This window comes from Anarhichas minor, unplaced genomic scaffold, assembly GCF_050575085.1.
Source record: "Anarhichas minor isolate MPS153535 unplaced genomic scaffold, ASM5057508v1 ptg000017l, whole genome shotgun sequence".
Classification (NCBI taxonomy): Eukaryota; Metazoa; Chordata; class Actinopteri; order Perciformes; family Anarhichadidae; genus Anarhichas; species Anarhichas minor.
The window spans coordinates 322,375-348,405 of record NW_027466463.1 but is presented as its reverse complement, the minus strand read 5'-3'; positions in this window follow the sequence as shown (position 1 = coordinate 348,405).

Genomic DNA, 26,031 nt, shown 5'->3' with positions numbered 1-26,031 from the left:
CACACATATACACGTATACACACATTACACATGTACACACATATACACACACTACACATGTACACACATATACACACATTACACATGTACACACATATACACGTATACACACATTACACATGTACACACATATACACGTATACACACATTACACATGTACACACATATACACGTATACACAATACACATGTACACACATATATACACACATTACACATGTACACACATATACACGTATACACACACTACACATGTACACACATATACACGTATACACACACTACACATGTACACACATATACACACATTACACATGTACACACATATACACGTATACACACATTACACATGTACACACATATACACGTATACACACATTACACATGTACACGTATACACACATTACACATGTACACACATATACACGTATACACACATTACACATGTACACGTATACACACATTACACATGTACACACATATACACGTATACACACATTACACATGTACACACATATACACGTATACACACATTACACATGTACACAAATATTCACGTATACACACATTACACATATACACACATATACACGTATACACACATTACACATGTACAAACATATACACGTATACACACACTACACATGTACACACATATACACGTATACACACATTACACATGTACACACATATACACGTATACACACACTACACATGTACACACATATACACGTATACACACATTACACATGTACACACATATACACGTATACACACACTACACATGTACACACATATACACGTATACACACACTACACATGTACACACATATACACACTTTACACGTGTACACACACATACACGTATACACACACTACACATGTACATACATATACACGTATACACACACTACACATGTACACACATACACACATTACACATGTACACACATATACACGTATACACACACTACACATGTACACACATATACATGTATACACACACTACACATGTACACACATATACACGTATACACACATTACACATGTACACACATATACACGTATACACACATTACACATGTACACGTATACACACATTACACATGTACACACATATACACGTATACACACATTACACATGTACACACATATACACACATTACACATGTACACACATATATACGTATACACACATTACACATGTACACACATACACACATTACACATGTACATATATACACGTATACACACATTACACACATATACACGTATACACACACTCCACATGTACACACATATACACACATTACACGTGTACACACATACACACATTACACATGTACACACATATACACGTATACACACATTACACATGTACACACATATACACACACTACACATGTACACACATATTCACACATTACACATGTACAAACATATACACGTATACACACATTACACATGTACACACATATACACGTATACACACTACACATGTACACACATATACACACATTACACATGTACACACATATACACGTATACACACATTACACATGTACACACATTACACATGTACACGTATACACACATTACACATGTACACACATATACACGTATACACACATTACACATGTACACGTATACACACATTACACATGTACACACATATACACGTATACACACATTACACATGTACACAAATATTCACGTATACACACATTACACATGTACACACATATACACGTATACACACATTACACATGTACACACATATTCACGTATACACACATTACACATGTACACACATATACACGTATACACACATTACACATGTACACACATATACACGTATACACACACTACACATGTACACACATATACACGTATACACACATTACACATGTACACACATATACACGTATACACACACTACACATGTACACACATATACACGTATACACACATTACACATGTACACACATATACACGTATACACAGACTACACATGTACACACATATACACGTATACACACATTACACATGTACACACATATACACGTATACACACACTACACATGTACACACATATACACACTTTACACGTGTACACACACATACACGTATACACACACTACACATGTACATACATATACACGTATACACACACTACACATGTACACACATACACACATTACACATGTACACACATATACACGTATACACACACTACACATGTACACACATATACACGTATACACACATTACACATATACACGTATACACACATTACACATGTACACACATATTCACGTATACACACATTACACATGTACACACATATACACGTATACACACATTACACATGTACACAAATATTCACGTATACACACATTACACATATACACACATATACACGTATACACACATTACACATGTACAAACATATACACGTATACACACACTACACATGTACACACATATACACGTATACACACATTACACATGTACACACATATACACGTATACACACACTACACATGTACACACATATACACGTATACACACATTACACATGTACACACATATACACGTATACACACACTACACATGTACACACATATACACGTATACACACACTACACATGTACACACATATACACACTTTACACGTGTACACACACATACACGTATACACACACTACACATGTACATACATATACACGTATACACACACTACACATGTACACACATACACACATTACACATGTACACACATATACACGTATACACACACTACACATGTACACACATATACATGTATACACACACTACACATGTACACACATATACACGTATACACACATTACACATGTACACACATATACACGTATACACACATTACACATGTACACGTATACACACATTACACATGTACACACATATACACGTATACACACATTACACATGTACACACATATACACACATTACACATGTACACACATATATACGTATACACACATTACACATGTACACACATACACACATTACACATGTACATATATACACGTATACACACATTACACACATATACACGTATACACACACTCCACATGTACACACATATACACACATTACACGTGTACACACATACACACATTACACATGTACACACATATACACGTATACACACATTACACATGTACACACATATACACACACTACACATGTACACACATATTCACACATTACACATGTACAAACATATACACGTATACACACATTACACATGTACACACATATACACGTATACACACTACACATGTACACACATATACACACATTACACATGTACACACATATACACGTATACACACATTACACATGTACACACATTACACATGTACACGTATACACACATTACACATGTACACACATATACACGTATACACACATTACACATGTACACGTATACACACATTACACATGTACACACATATACACGTATACACACATTACACATGTACACAAATATTCACGTATACACACATTACACATGTACACACATATACACGTATACACACATTACACATGTACACACATATTCACGTATACACACATTACACATGTACACACATATACACGTATACACACATTACACATGTACACACATATACACGTATACACACACTACACATGTACACACATATACACGTATACACACATTACACATGTACACACATATACACGTATACACACACTACACATGTACACACATATACACGTATACACACATTACACATGTACACACATATACACGTATACACAGACTACACATGTACACACATATACACGTATACACACATTACACATGTACACACATATACACGTATACACACACTACACATGTACACACATATACACACTTTACACGTGTACACACACATACACGTATACACACACTACACATGTACATACATATACACGTATACACACACTACACATGTACACACATACACACATTACACATGTACACACATATACACGTATACACACACTACACATGTACACACATATACACGTATACACACACTACACATGTACACACATATACACGTATACACACATTACACATGTACACACATACACACATTACACATGTACACACATATACACGTATACACACATTACACATGTACACACATATACACACACTACAGATGTACACACATATACACACATTACACATGTACACACATATACACGTATACACACATTACACATGTACACACATACACACGTATACACACATTACACATGTACACACATATACACACACTACACGTGTACACACATACACACATTACACATGTACACACATATACACGTATACACACATTACACATGTACACACATATACACACACTCCACATGTACACACATATACACACATTACACGTGTACACACATACACACATTACACATGTACACACATATACACGTATACACACATTACACATGTACACATATACACACACTACACATGTACACACATATACACACATTACACATGTACACACATATACACGTATACACACACTACACATGTACACACATATACACGTATACACACACTACACATGTACACACATATACACGTATACACACATTACACATGTACACACATATACACGTATACACACATTACACATGTACACGTATACACACATTACACATGTACACACATATACACGTATACACACATTACACATGTACACAAATATTCACGTATACACACATTACACATGTACACACATATACACGTATACACACATTACACATGTACACACATATACACGTATACACACACTACACATGTACACACATATACACGTTTACACACATTACACATGCACACACATATACACGTATACACACACTACACATGTACACACATATACACGTATACACACATTACACATGTACACACATATACACGTATACACACACTACACATGTACACACATATACATGTATACACACACTACACATGTACACACATATACACGTATACACACATTACACATGTACACACATATACACGTATACACACATTACACATGTACACACATATACACGTATACACACTACACATGTACACAGATATATACACACATTACACATGTACACACATATACACGTATACACACTACACATGTACACACATATATACACACATTACACATGTACACACATATACACGTATACACACACTACACATGTACACACATATACACGTATACACACACTACACATGTACACACATATACACACACTACACATGTACACACATATACACACATTACACATGGACACACATATACACGTATACACACACTCCACATGTACACACATATACACACATTACACATGTACACATACACATTACACATGTACACACATATACACGTATACACATATACACACACTACACATGTACACACATATACACACATTACACATGTACATATATACACGTATACACACATTACACACATATACACGTATACACAGATTACACACACATACACGTATACACACACTACACATGTACATACATATACACGTATACACACACTACACATGTACACACATACACACATTACACATGTACACACATATACACGTATACACACACTACACATGTACACACATATACATGTATACACACACTACACATGTACACACATATACACGTATACACACATTACACATGTACACGTATACACACATTACACATGTACACACATATATACGTATACACACACTACACATGTACACACATATACACACATTACACATGTACACACATATACACGTATACACACATTACACATGTACACACATATACACGTATACACACATTACACATGTACACACATATACACGTATACACACTACACATGTACACAGATATATACACACATTACACATGTACACACATATACACGTATACACACACTACACATGTACACACATATACACGTATACACACACTACACATGTACACACATATACACACATTACACATGTACACACATATACACGTATACACACATTACACATGTACACACATATACACGTATACACACATTACACATGTACACGTATACACACATTACACATGTACACGTATACACACATTACACATGTACACACATATACACGTATACACACATTACACATGTACACGTATACACACATTACACATGTACACACATATACACGTATACACACATTACACATGTACACGTATACACACATTACACATGTACACACATATACACGAATACACACATTACACATGTACACACATATACACACATTACACATGTACACACATATATACGTATACACACATTACACATGTACACACATACACACATTACACATGTACATATATACACGTATACACACATTACACACATATACACGTATACACACACTCCACATGTACACACATATACACACATTACACGTGTACACACATTACACATGTACACACATATACACGTATACACACATTACACATGTACACACATATACACACACTACACATGTACACACATATTCACACATTACACATGTACACACATATACACGTATACACACATTACACATGTACACTCATATACACGTATACACACTACACATGTACACACATATACACACATTACACATGTACACACATATACACGTATACACACATTACACATGTACACACATTACACATGTACACGTATACACACATTACACATGTACACACATATACACGTATACACACATTACACATGTACACGTATACACACATTACACATGTACACACATATACACGTATACACACATTACACATGTACACAAATATTCACGTATACACACATTACACATGTACACACATATACACGTATACACACATTACACATGTACACACATATTCACGTATACACACATTACACATGTACACACATATACACGTATACACACATTACACATGTACACACATATACACGTATACACACATTACACATGTACACACATATACACGTATACACACATTACACATGTACACGTATACACACATTACACATGTACACACATATACACGAATACACACATTACACATGTACACACATATACACACATTACACATGTACACACATATATACGTATACACACATTACACATGTACACACATACACACATTACACATGTACATATATACACGTATACACACATTACACACATATACACGTATACACACACTCCACATGTACACACATATACACACATTACACGTGTACACACATTACACATGTACACACATATACACGTATACACACATTACACATGTACACACATATACACACACTACACATGTACACACATATTCACACATTACACATGTACACACATATACACGTATACACACATTACACATGTACACACATATACACGTATACACACTACACATGTACACACATATACACACATTACACATGTACACACATATACACGTATACACACATTACACATGTACACACATTACACATGTACACGTATACACACATTACACATGTACACACATATACACGTATACACACATTACACATGTACACGTATACACACATTACACATGTACACACATATACACGTATACACACATTACACATGTACACAAATATTCACGTATACACACATTACACATGTACACACATATACACGTATACACACATTACACATGTACACACATATTCACGTATACACACATTACACATGTACACACATATACACGTATACACACATTACACATGTACACACATATACACGTATACACACACTACACATGTACACACATATACACGTATACACACATTACACATGTACACACATATACACGTATACACACACTACACATGTACACACATATACACGTATACACACATTACACATGTACACACATATACATGTATACACACACTACACATGTACACACATATACACACTTTACACGTGTACACACACATACACGTATACACACACTACACATGTACATACATATACACGTATACACACACTACACATGTACACACATACACACATTACACATGTACACACATATACACGTATACACACACTACACATGTACACACATATACACGTATACACACATTACACATGTACACACATATACACGTATACACACATTACACATGTACACACATATACACACTACACGTGTACACACATACACACATTACACATGTACACACATATACACGTATACACACATTACACATGTACACACATATACACACACTACACATGTACACACATATACACACATTACACATGTACACACATATACACGTATACACACATTACACATGTACACACATATACACGTATACACACATTACACATGTACACACATATACACACACTACACGTGTACACACATACACACATTACACATGTACACACATATACACGTATACACACATTACACATGTACACACATATACACACACTCCACATGTACACACATATACACACATTACACGTGTACACACATACACACATTACACATGTACACACATTACACGTATACACACATTACACATGTACACACATATACACACACTACACATGTACACACATATACACACATTACACATGTACACACATATACACGTATACACACATTACACATGTACACACATATACACGTATACACACTACACATGTACACACATATATACACACATTACACATGTACACACATATACACGTATACACACACTACACATGTACACACATATACACGTATACACACACTACACATGTACACACATATACATGTATACACACACTACACATGTACACACATATACACACATTACACATGTACACACATATACACGTATACACACATTACACATGTACACACATATACACGTATACACACATTACACATGTACACGTATACACACATTACACATGTACACACATATACACGTATACACACATTACACATGTACACAAATATTCACGTATACACACATTACACATGTACACACATATACACGTATACACACATTACACATGTACACACATATACACGTATACACACACTACACATGTACACACATATACACGTATACACACATTACACATGTACACACATATACACGTATACACACACTACACATGTACACACATATACACGTATACACACATTACACATGTACACACATATACACGTATACACACACTACACATGTACACACATATACATGTATACACACACTACACATGTACACACATATACACGTATACACACATTACATATGTACACACATATACACGTATACACACATTACACATGTACACGTATACACACATTACACATGTACACACATATATACGTATACACACACTACACATGTACACACATATACACACATTACACATGTACACACATATACACGTATACACACATTACACATGTACACACATATACACGTATACACACATTACACATGTACACGTATACACACATTACACATGTACACACATATACACGTATACACACATTACACATGTACACGTATACACACATTACACATGTACACACATATACACGTATACACACATTACACATGTACACAAATATTCACGTATACACACATTACACATGTACACACATATACACGTATACACACATTACACATGTACACACATATTCACGTATACACACATTACACATGTACACACATATACACGTATACACACATTACACATGTACACACATATACACGTATACACACACTACACATGTACACACATATACACGTATACACACATTACACATGTACACACATATACACGTATACACACACTACACATGTACACACATATACACGTATACACACATTACACATGTACACACATATACACGTATACACACACTACACATGTACACACATATACACGTATACACACATTACACATGTACACACATATACATGTATACACACACTACACATGTACACACATATACACACTTTACACGTGTACACACACATACACGTATACACACACTACACATGTACATACATATACACGTATACACACACTACACATGTACACACATACACACATTACACATGTACACACATATACACGTATACACACACTACACATGTACACACATATACACGTATACACACACTACACATGTACACACATATACACGTATACACACATTACACATGTACACACATATACACGTATACACACATTACACATGTACACACATATACACACACTACACGTGTACACACATATACACACATTACACATGTACACACATATACACGTATACACACATTACACATGTACACACATATACACACACTACACATGTACACACATATACACACATTACACATGTACACACATATACACGTATACACACATTACACATGTACACACATATACACACACTACACGTGTACACACATACACACATTACACATGTACACACATATACACGTATACACACATTACACATGTACACACATATACACACACTCCACATGTACACACATATACACACATTACACGTGTACACACATACACACATTACACATGTACACACATTACACGTATACACACATTACACATGTACACACATATACACACACTACACATGTACACACATATACACACATTACACATGTACACACATATACACGTATACACACATTACACATGTACACACATATACACGTATACACACTACACATGTACACACATATATACACACATTACACATGTACACACATATACACGTATACACACACTACACATGTACACACATATACACGTATACACACACTACACATGTACACACATATACATGTATACACACACTACACATGTACACACATATACACACATTACACATGTACACACATATACACGTATACACACATTACACATGTACACACATATACACGTATACACACATTACACATGTACACGTATACACACATTACACATGTACACACATATACACGTATACACACATTACACATGTACACAAATATTCACGTATACACACATTACACATGTACACACATATACACGTATACACACATTACACATGTACACACATATACACGTATACACACACTACACATGTACACACATATACACGTATACACACATTACACATGTACACACATATACACGTATACACACACTACACATGTACACACATATACACATATACACACATTACACATGTACACACATATACACGTATACACACACTACACATGTACACACATATACATGTATACACACACTACACATGTACACACATATACACGTATACACACATTACATATGTACACACATATACACGTATACACACATTACACATGTACACGTATACACACATTACACATGTACACACATATATACGTATACACACACTACACATGTACACACATATACACACATTACACATGTACACACATATACACGTATACACACATTACACATGTACACACATATACACGTATACACACATTACACATGTACACACATATACACGTATACACACTACACATGTACACAGATATATACACACATTACACATGTACACACATATACACGTATACACACACTACACATGTACACACATATACACACATTACACATGTACACACATATACACGTGTACACACATTACACATGTACACACATATACACGTATACACACATTACACATGTACACACATATACACGTATACACACTACACATGTACACAGATATATACACACATTACACATGTACACACATATACACGTATACACACACTACACATGTACACACATATACACGTATACACACACTACACATGTACACACATATACACGTATACACACACTACACATGTACACACATATACACACATTACACATGTACACACATATACACGTATACACACATTACACATGTACACACATATACACGTATACACACACTACACATGTACACACATATACACACATTACACATGTACACACATATACACGTATACACACATTACACATGTACACGTATACACACATTACACATGTACACACATATACACGTATACACACATTACACATGTACACACATATACACACATTACACATGTACACACATATACACGTATACACACATTACACATGTACACGTATACACACATTACACATGTACACACATATACACGTATACACACATTACACATGTACACGTATACACACATTACACATGTACACACATATACACGTATACACACATTACACATGTACACACATATACACACACTACACATGTACACACATATTCACACATTACACATGTACACACATATACACGTATACACACATTACACATGTACACACATATACACGTATACACACATTACACATGTACACGTATACACACATTACACATGTACACACATATACACGTATACACACATTACACATGTACACAAATATTCACGTATACACACATTACACATGTACACACATATACACGTATACACACATTACACATGTACACACATATTCACGTATACACACATTACACATGTACACACATATACACGTATACACACATTACACATGTACACGTATACACACATTACACATGTACACACATATACACGTATACACACATTACACATGTACACACATTTACACACATTACACATGTACACACATATATACGTATACACACATTACACATGTACACACATACACACATTACACATGTACATATATACACGTATACACACATTACACACATATACACGTATACACACACTCCACATGTACACACATATACACACATTACACGTGTACACACATTACACATGTACACACATATACACGTATACACACATTACACATGTACACACATATACACACACTACACATGTACACACATATTCACACATTACACATGTACACACATATACACGTATACACACATTACACATGTACACACATATACACGTATACACACTACACATGTACACACATATACACACATTACACATGTACACACATATACACGTATACACACATTACACATGTACACACATTACACATGTACACGTATACACACATTACACATGTACACACATATACACGTATACACACATTACACATGTACACGTATACACACATTACACATGTACACACATATACACGTATACACACATTACACATGTACACAAATATTCACGTATACACACATTACACATGTACACACATATACACGTATACACACATTACACATGTACACACATATTCACGTATACACACATTACACATGTACACACATATACACGTATACACACATTACACATGTACACACATATACACGTATACACACACTACACATGTACACACATATACACGTATACACACATTACACATGTACACACATATACACGTATACACACACTACACATGTACACACATATACACGTATACACACATTACACATGTACACACATATACATGTATACACACACTACACATGTACACACATATACACACTTTACACGTGTACACACACATACACGTATACACACACTACACATGTGCATACATATACACGTATACACACACTACACATGTACACACATACACACATTACACATGTACACACATATACACGTATACACACACTACACATGTACACACATATACACGTATACACACACTACACATGTACACACATATACACGTATACACACACTACACATGTACACACATATACACGTATACACACATTACACATGTACACACATACACACATTACACATATACACACATATACACGTATACACACATTACACATGTACACACATATACACACACTACACGTGTACACACATACACACATTACACATGTACACACATATACACGTATACACACATTACACATGTACACACATATACACACACTACACATGTACACACATATACACACATTACACATGTACACACATATACACGTATACACACATTACACATATACACACATATACACGTATACACACATTACACATGTACACACATATACACACACTACACGTGTACACACATACACACATTACACATGTACACACATATACACACACTCCACATGTACACACATATACACACATTACACGTGTACACACATACACACATTACACATGTACACACATATACACGTATACACACATTACACATGTACACACATATACACACACTACACATGTACACACATATACACACATTACACATGTACACACATATACACGTATACACACATTACACATGTACACACATATACACGTATACACACTACACATGTACACACATATACACGTATACACACACTACACATGTACACACATATACATGTATACACACACTACACATGTACACACATATACACACATTACACATGTACACACATATACACGTATACACACATTACACATGTACACACATATACACGTATACACACATTACAAATGTACACGTATACACACATTACACATGTACACACATATACACGTATACACACATTACACATGTACACAAATATTCACGTATACACACATTACACATGTACACACATATACACGTATACACACATTACACATGTACACACATATACACGTATACACACACTACACATGTACACACATATACACGTATACACACATTACACATGTACACACATATACACGTATACACACACTACACATGTACACACATATACACGTATACACACACTACACATGTACACACATATACATGTATACACACACTACACATGTACACACATATACACGTATACACACATTACACATGTACACACATATACACGTATACACACATTACACATGTACACGTATACACACATTACACATGTACACACATATATACGTATACACACACTACACATGTACACACATATACACACATTACACATGTACACACATATACACGTATACACACATTACAGATGTACACACATATACACGTATACACACTACACATGTACACAGATATATACACACATTACACATGTACACACATATACACGTATACACACACTACACATGTACACACATATACACGTATACACACACTACACATGTACACACATATACACGTATACACACACTACACATGTACACACATATACACACATTACACATGTACACACATATACACGTATACACACATTACACATGTACACACATATACACGTATACACACATTACACATGTACACGTATACACACATTACACATGTACACACATATACACGTATACACACATTACACATGTACACGTATACACACATTACACATGTACACACATATACACGTATACACACATTACACATGTACACACATATACACACATTACACATGTACACACATACACACATTACACATGTACATATATACACGTATACACACATTACACACATATACACGTATACACACACTCCACATGTACACACATATACACACATTACACGTGTACACACATACACACATTACACATTTACACACATATACACGTATACACACATTACACATGTACACACTTATACACACACTACACATGTATACACATATTCACACATTACACATGTACACACATATACACGTATACACACATTACACATGTACACACATATACACGTATACACACTACACATGTACACACATATACACACATTACACATGTACACACATATACACGTATACACACATTACACATGTACACACATTACACATGTACACGTATACACACATTACACATGTACACACATATACACGTATACACACACTACACATGTACACACATATACACGTATACACACATTACACATGTACACACATATACACGTATACACACATTACACATGTACACGTATACACACATTACACATGTACACACATATACACGTATACACACATTACACATGTACACGTATACACACATTACACATGTACACACATATATACGTAGACACACACTACACATGTACACACATATACACACATTACACATGTACACACATATACACACACTACACATGTACACACATATACACACATTACACATGTACACACATATACACGTATACACACACTACACATGTACACACATATACACACATTACACATGTACACACATATACACGTATACACACATTACACATGTACACACATATACACGTATACACACTACACATGTACACACATATACACGTATACACACACTACACATGTACACACATATACATGTATACACACACTACACATGTACACACATATACACACATTACACATGTACACACATATACACGTATACACACATTACACATGTACACACATATACACGTATACACACATTACAAATGTACACGTATACACACATTACACATGTACACACATATACACGTATACACACATTACACATGTACACAAATATTCACGTATACACACATTACACATGTACACACATATACACGTATACACACATTACACATGTACACACATATACACGTATACACACACTACACATGTACACACATATACACGTATACACACATTACACATGTACACACATATACACGTATACACACACTACACATGTACACACATATACACGTATACACACACTACACATGTACACACATATACATGTATACACACACTACACATGTACACACATATACACGTATACACACATTACACATGTACACACATATACACGTATACACACATTACACATGTACACGTATACACACATTACACATGTACACACATATATACGTATACACACACTACACATGTACACACATATACACACATTACACATGTACACACATATACACGTATACACACATTACAGATGTACACACATATACACGTATACACACTACACATGTACACAGATATATACACACATTACACATGTACACACATATACACGTATACACACACTACACATGTACACACATATACACGTATACACACACTACACATGTACACACATATACACGTATACACACACTACACATGTACACACATATACACACATTACACATGTACACACATATACACGTATACACACATTACACATGTACACACATATACACGTATACACACATTACACATGTACACGTATACACACATTACACATGTACACACATATACACGTATACACACATTACACATGTACACGTATACACACATTACACATGTACACACATATACACGTATACACACATTACACATGTACACACATATACACACATTACACATGTACACACATACACACATTACACATGTACATATATACACGTATACACACATTACACACATATACACGTATACACACATTACACATGTACACACATATACACGTATACACACATTACACATGTACACACATATACACACATTACACGTGTACACACATACACACATTACACATTTACACACATATACACGTATACACACATTACACATGTACACACTTATACACACACTACACATGTATACACATATTCACACATTACACATGTACACACATATACACGTATACACACATTACACATGTACACACATATACACGTATACACACTACACATGTACACACATATACACACATTACACATGTACACACATATACACGTATACACACATTACACATGTACACACATTACACATGTACACGTATACACACATTACACATGTACACACATATACACGTATACACACACTACACATGTACACACATATACACGTATACACACATTACACATGTACACACATATACACGTATACACACATTACACATGTACACGTATACACACATTACACATGTACACACATATACACGTATACACACATTACACATGTACACGTATACACACATTACACATGTACACACATATATACGTAGACACACACTACACATGTACACACATATACACACATTACACATGTACACACATATACACACACTACACATGTACACACATATACACACATTACACATGTACACACATATACACGTATACACACATTACACATGTACACACATATACACGTATACACACTACACATGTACACAGATATATACACACATTACACATGTACACACATATACACGTATACACACACTACACATGAACACACATATACACATATACACACACTACACATCTACACACATATACACACATTACACATGTACACACATATACATGTATACACACATTACACATGTACACACATATACACGTATACACACATTACACATGTACACGTATACACACATTACACATGTACACACATATACACGTATACACACATTACACATGTACACGTATACACACATTACACATGTACACACATATACACGTATACACACATTACACATGTACACACATATACACGTATACACACTACACATGTACACACATATATACACACATTACACATGTACACACATATACACGTATACACACACTACACATGTACACACATATACACGTATACACACACTACACATGTACACACATATACACGTATACACACATTACACATGTACACGTATACACACATTACACATGTACACACATATATACGTATACACACACTACACATGTACACACATATACACACATTACACATGTACACACATATACACGTATACACACATTACACATGTACACACATATACACGTATACACACATTACACATGTACACACATATACACGTATACACACTACACATGTACACAGATATATACACACATTACACATGTACACACATATACACGTATACACACACTACACATGTACACACATATACACGTATACACACACTACACATGTACACACATATACACACATTACACATGTACACACATATACACGTATACACACATTACACATGTACACACATATACACGTATACACACATTACACATGTACACGTATACACACATTACACATGTACACGTATACACACATTACACATGTACACACATATACACGTATACACACATTACACATGTACACGTATACACACATTACACATGTACACACATATACACGAATACACACATTACACATGTACACACATATACACACATTACACATGTACACACATATATACGTATACACACATTACACATGTACACACATACACACATTACACATGTACATATATACACGTATACACACATTACACACATATACACGTATACACACACTCCACATGTACACACATATACACACATTACACGTGTACACACATTACACATGTACACACATATACACGTATACACACATTACACATGTACACACATATACACACACTACACATGTACACACATATTCACACATTACACATGTACACACATATACACGTATACACACATTACACATGTACACACATATACACGTATACACACTACACATGTACACACATATACACACATTACACATGTACACACATATACACGTATACACACATTACACATGTACACACATTACACATGTACACGTATACACACATTACACATGTACACACATATACACGTATACACACATTACACATGTACACGTATACACACATTACACATGTACACACATATACACGTATACACACATTACACATGTACACAAATATTCACGTATACACACATTACACATGTACACACATATACACGTATACACACATTACACATGTACACACATATTCACGTATACACACATTACACATGTACACACATATACACGTATACACACATTACACATGTACACACATATACACGTATACACACACTACACATGTACACACATATACACGTATACACACATTACACATGTACACACATATACACGTATACACACACTACACATGTACACACATATACACGTATACACACATTACACATGTACACACATATACACGTATACACACACTACACATGTACACACATATACACGTATACACACATTACACATGTACACACATATACATGTATACACACACTACACATGTACACACATATACACGTATACACACTACACATGTACACACATATACACGTATACACACACTACACATGTACACACATATACATGTATACACACATTACACATGTACACACATATACACGTATACACACACTACACATGTACACACATATACACGTATACACACATTACACATGTACACACATATACACGTATACACACACTACACATGTACACACATATACACGTATACACACATTACACATGTACACACATATACACGTATACACACACTACACATGTACACACATATACATGTATACACACACTACACATGTACACACATATACACGTATACACACATTACACATGTACACAGATATACACGTATACACACATTACACATGTACACGTATACACACATTACACATGTACACACATATATACGTATACACACACTACACATGTACACACATATACACACATTACACATGTACACACATATACACGTATACACACATTACACATGTACACACATATACACGTATACACACATTACACATGTACACACATATACACGTATACACACTACACATGTACACAGATATATACACACATTACACATGTACACACATATACACGTATACACACACTACACATGTACACACATATACACACTTTACACGTGTACACACACATACACGTATACACACACTACACATGTACACACATATACACGTATACACACACTACACATGTACACACATATACACGTATACACACACTACACATATACACACATATACACGTATACACACATTACACATGTACACACATACACACATTACACATGTACACACATATACACGTATACACACATTACACATGTACACACATATACACACACTACACGTGTACACACATACACACATTACACATGTACACACATATACACGTATACACACATTACACATGTACACACATATACACACACTACACATGTACACACATATACACGTATACACACATTACACATATACACACATATACACGTATACACACATTACACATGTACACACATATACACACACTACACGTGTACACACATACACACATTACACATGTACACACATATACACGTATACACACATTACACATGTACACACATATACACACACTCCACATGTACACACATATACACACATTACACGTGTACACACATACACACATTACACATGTACACACATATACACGTATACACACATTACACATGTACACACATATACACACACTACACATGTACACACATATACACACATTACACATGTACACACATATACACGTATACACACATTACACATGTACACACATATACACGTATACACACTACACATGTACACACATATACACGTATACACACACTACACATGTACACACATATACATGTATACACACACTACACATGTACACACATATACACACATTACACATGTACACACATATACACGTATACACACATTACACATGTACACACATATACACGTATACACACATTACAAATGTACACGTATACACACATTACACATGTACACACATATACACGTATACACACATTACACATGTACACAAATATTCACGTATACACACATTACACATGTACACACATATACACGTATACACACATTACACATGTACACACATATACACGTATACACACACTACACATGTACACACATATACACGTATACACACATTACACATGTACACACATATACACGTATACACACACTACACATGTACACACATATACACGTATACACACTACACATGTACACACATATATACACACATTACACATGTACACACATATACACGTATACACACACTACACATGTACACACATATACACGTATACACACACTACACATGTACACACATATACACGTATACACACATTACACATGTACACGTATACACACATTACACATGTACACACATATATACGTATACACACACTACACATGTACACACATATACACACATTACACATGTACACACATATACACGTATACACACATTACACATGTACACACATATACACGTATACACACATTACACATGTACACACATATACACGTATACACACTACACATGTACACAGATATATACACACATTACACATGTACACACATATACACGTATACACACACTACACATGTACACACATATACACGTATACACACACTACACATGTACACACATATACACACATTACACATGTACACACATATACACGTATACACACATTACACATGTACACACATATACACGTATACACACATTACACATGTACACGTATACACACATTACACATGTACACGTATACACACATTACACATGTACACACATATACACGTATACACACATTACACATGTACACGTATACACACATTACACATGTACACACATATACACGAATACACACATTACACATGTACACACATATACACACATTACACATGTACACACATATATACGTATACACACATTACACATGTACACACATACACACATTACACATGTACATATATACACGTATACACACATTACACACATATACACGTATACACACACTCCATATGTACACACATATACACACATTACACGTGTACACACATTACACATGTACACACATATACACGTATACACACATTACACATGTACACACATATACACACACTACACATGTACACACATATTCACACATTACACATGTACACACATATACACGTATACACACATTACACATGTACACACATATACACGTATACACACTACACATGTACACACATATACACACATTACACATGTACACACATATACACGTATACACACATTACACATGTACACACATTACACATGTACACGTATACACACATTACACATGTACACACATATACACGTATACACACATTACACATGTACACGTATACACACATTACACATGTACACACATATACACGTATACACACATTACACATGTACACAAATATTCACGTATACACACATTACACATGTACACACATATACACGTATACACACATTACACATGTACACACATATTCACGTATACACACATTACACATGTACACACATATACACGTATACACACATTACACATGTACACACATATACACGTATACACACACTACACATGTACACACATATACACGTATACACACATTACACATGTACACACATATACACGTATACACACACTACACATGTACACACATATACACGTATACACACATTACACATGTACACACATATACACGTATACACACACTACACATGTACACACATATACACGTATACACACATTACACATGTACACACATATACATGTATACACACACTACACATGTACACACATATACACGTATACACACTACACATGTACACACATATACACGTATACACACACTACACATGTACACACATATACATGTATACACACATTACACATGTACACACATATACACGTATACACACACTACACATGTACACACATATACACGTATACACACATTACACATGTACACACATATACACGTATACACACACTACACATGTACACACATATACACGTATACACACATTACACATGTACACACATATACACGTATACACACACTACACATGTACACACATATACATGTATACACACACTACACATGTACACACATATACACGTATACACACATTACACATGTACACAGATATACACGTATACACACATTACACATGTACACGTATACACACATTACACATGTACACACATATATACGTATACACACACTACACATGTACACACATATACACACATTACACATGTACACACATATACACGTATACACACATTACACATGTACACACATATACACGTATACACACATTACACATGTACACACATATACACGTATACACACTACACATGTACACAGATATATACACACATTACACATGTACACACATATACACGTATACACACACTACACATGTACACACATATACACACTTTACACGTGTACACACACATACACGTATACACACACTACACATGTGCATACATATACACGTATACACACACTACACATGTACACACATACACACATTACACATGTACACACATATACACGTATACACACACTACACATGTACACACATATACACGTATACACACACTACACATGTACACACATATACACGTATACACACACTACACATGTACACACATATACACGTATACACACATTACACATGTACACACATACACACATTACACATGTACACACATATACACGTATACACACATTACACATGTACACACATATACACACACTACACGTGTACACACATACACACATTACACATGTACACACATATACACGTATACACACATTACACATGTACACACATATACACACACTACACATGTACACACATATACACACATTACACATGTACACACATATACACGTATACACACATTACACATATACACACATATACACGTATACACACATTACACATGTACACACATATACACACACTCCACATGTACACACATATACACACATTACACGTGTACACACATACACACATTACACATGTACACACATATACACGTATACACACATTACACATGTACACACATATACACACACTACACATGTACACACATATACACACATTACACATGTACACACATATACACGTATACACACATTACACATGTACACACATATACACGTATACACACTACACATGTACACACATATACACGTATACACACACTACACATGTACACACATATACATGTATACACACACTACACATGTACACACATATACACACATTACACATGTACACACATATACACGTATACACACATTACACATGTACACACATATACACGTATACACACATTACAAATGTACACGTATACACACATTACACATGTACACACATATACACGTATACACACATTACACATGTACACAAATATTCACGTATACACACATTACACATGTACACACATATACACGTATACACACATTACACATGTACACACATATACACGTATACACACATTACACATGTACACACATATACACGTATACACACACTACACATGTACACACATATACACGTATACACACACTACACATGTACACACATATACATGTATACACACACTACACATGTACACACATATACACGTATACACACATTACACATGTACACACATATACACGTATACACACATTACACATGTACACGTATACACACATTACACATGTACACACATATATACGTATACACACACTACACATGTACACACATATACACGTATACACACATTACACATGTACACACATATACACGTATACACACATTACACATGTACACGTATACACACATTACACATGTACACACATATATACGTATACACACACTACACATGTACACACATATACACACATTACACATGTACACACATATACACGTATACACACATTACAGATGTACACACATATACACGTATACACACTACACATGTACACAGATATATACACACATTACACATGTACACACATATACACGTATACACACACTACACATGTACACACATATACACGTATACACACACTACACATGTACACACATATACACGTATACACACACTACACATGTACACACATATACACACATTACACATGTACACACATATACACGTATACACACATTACACA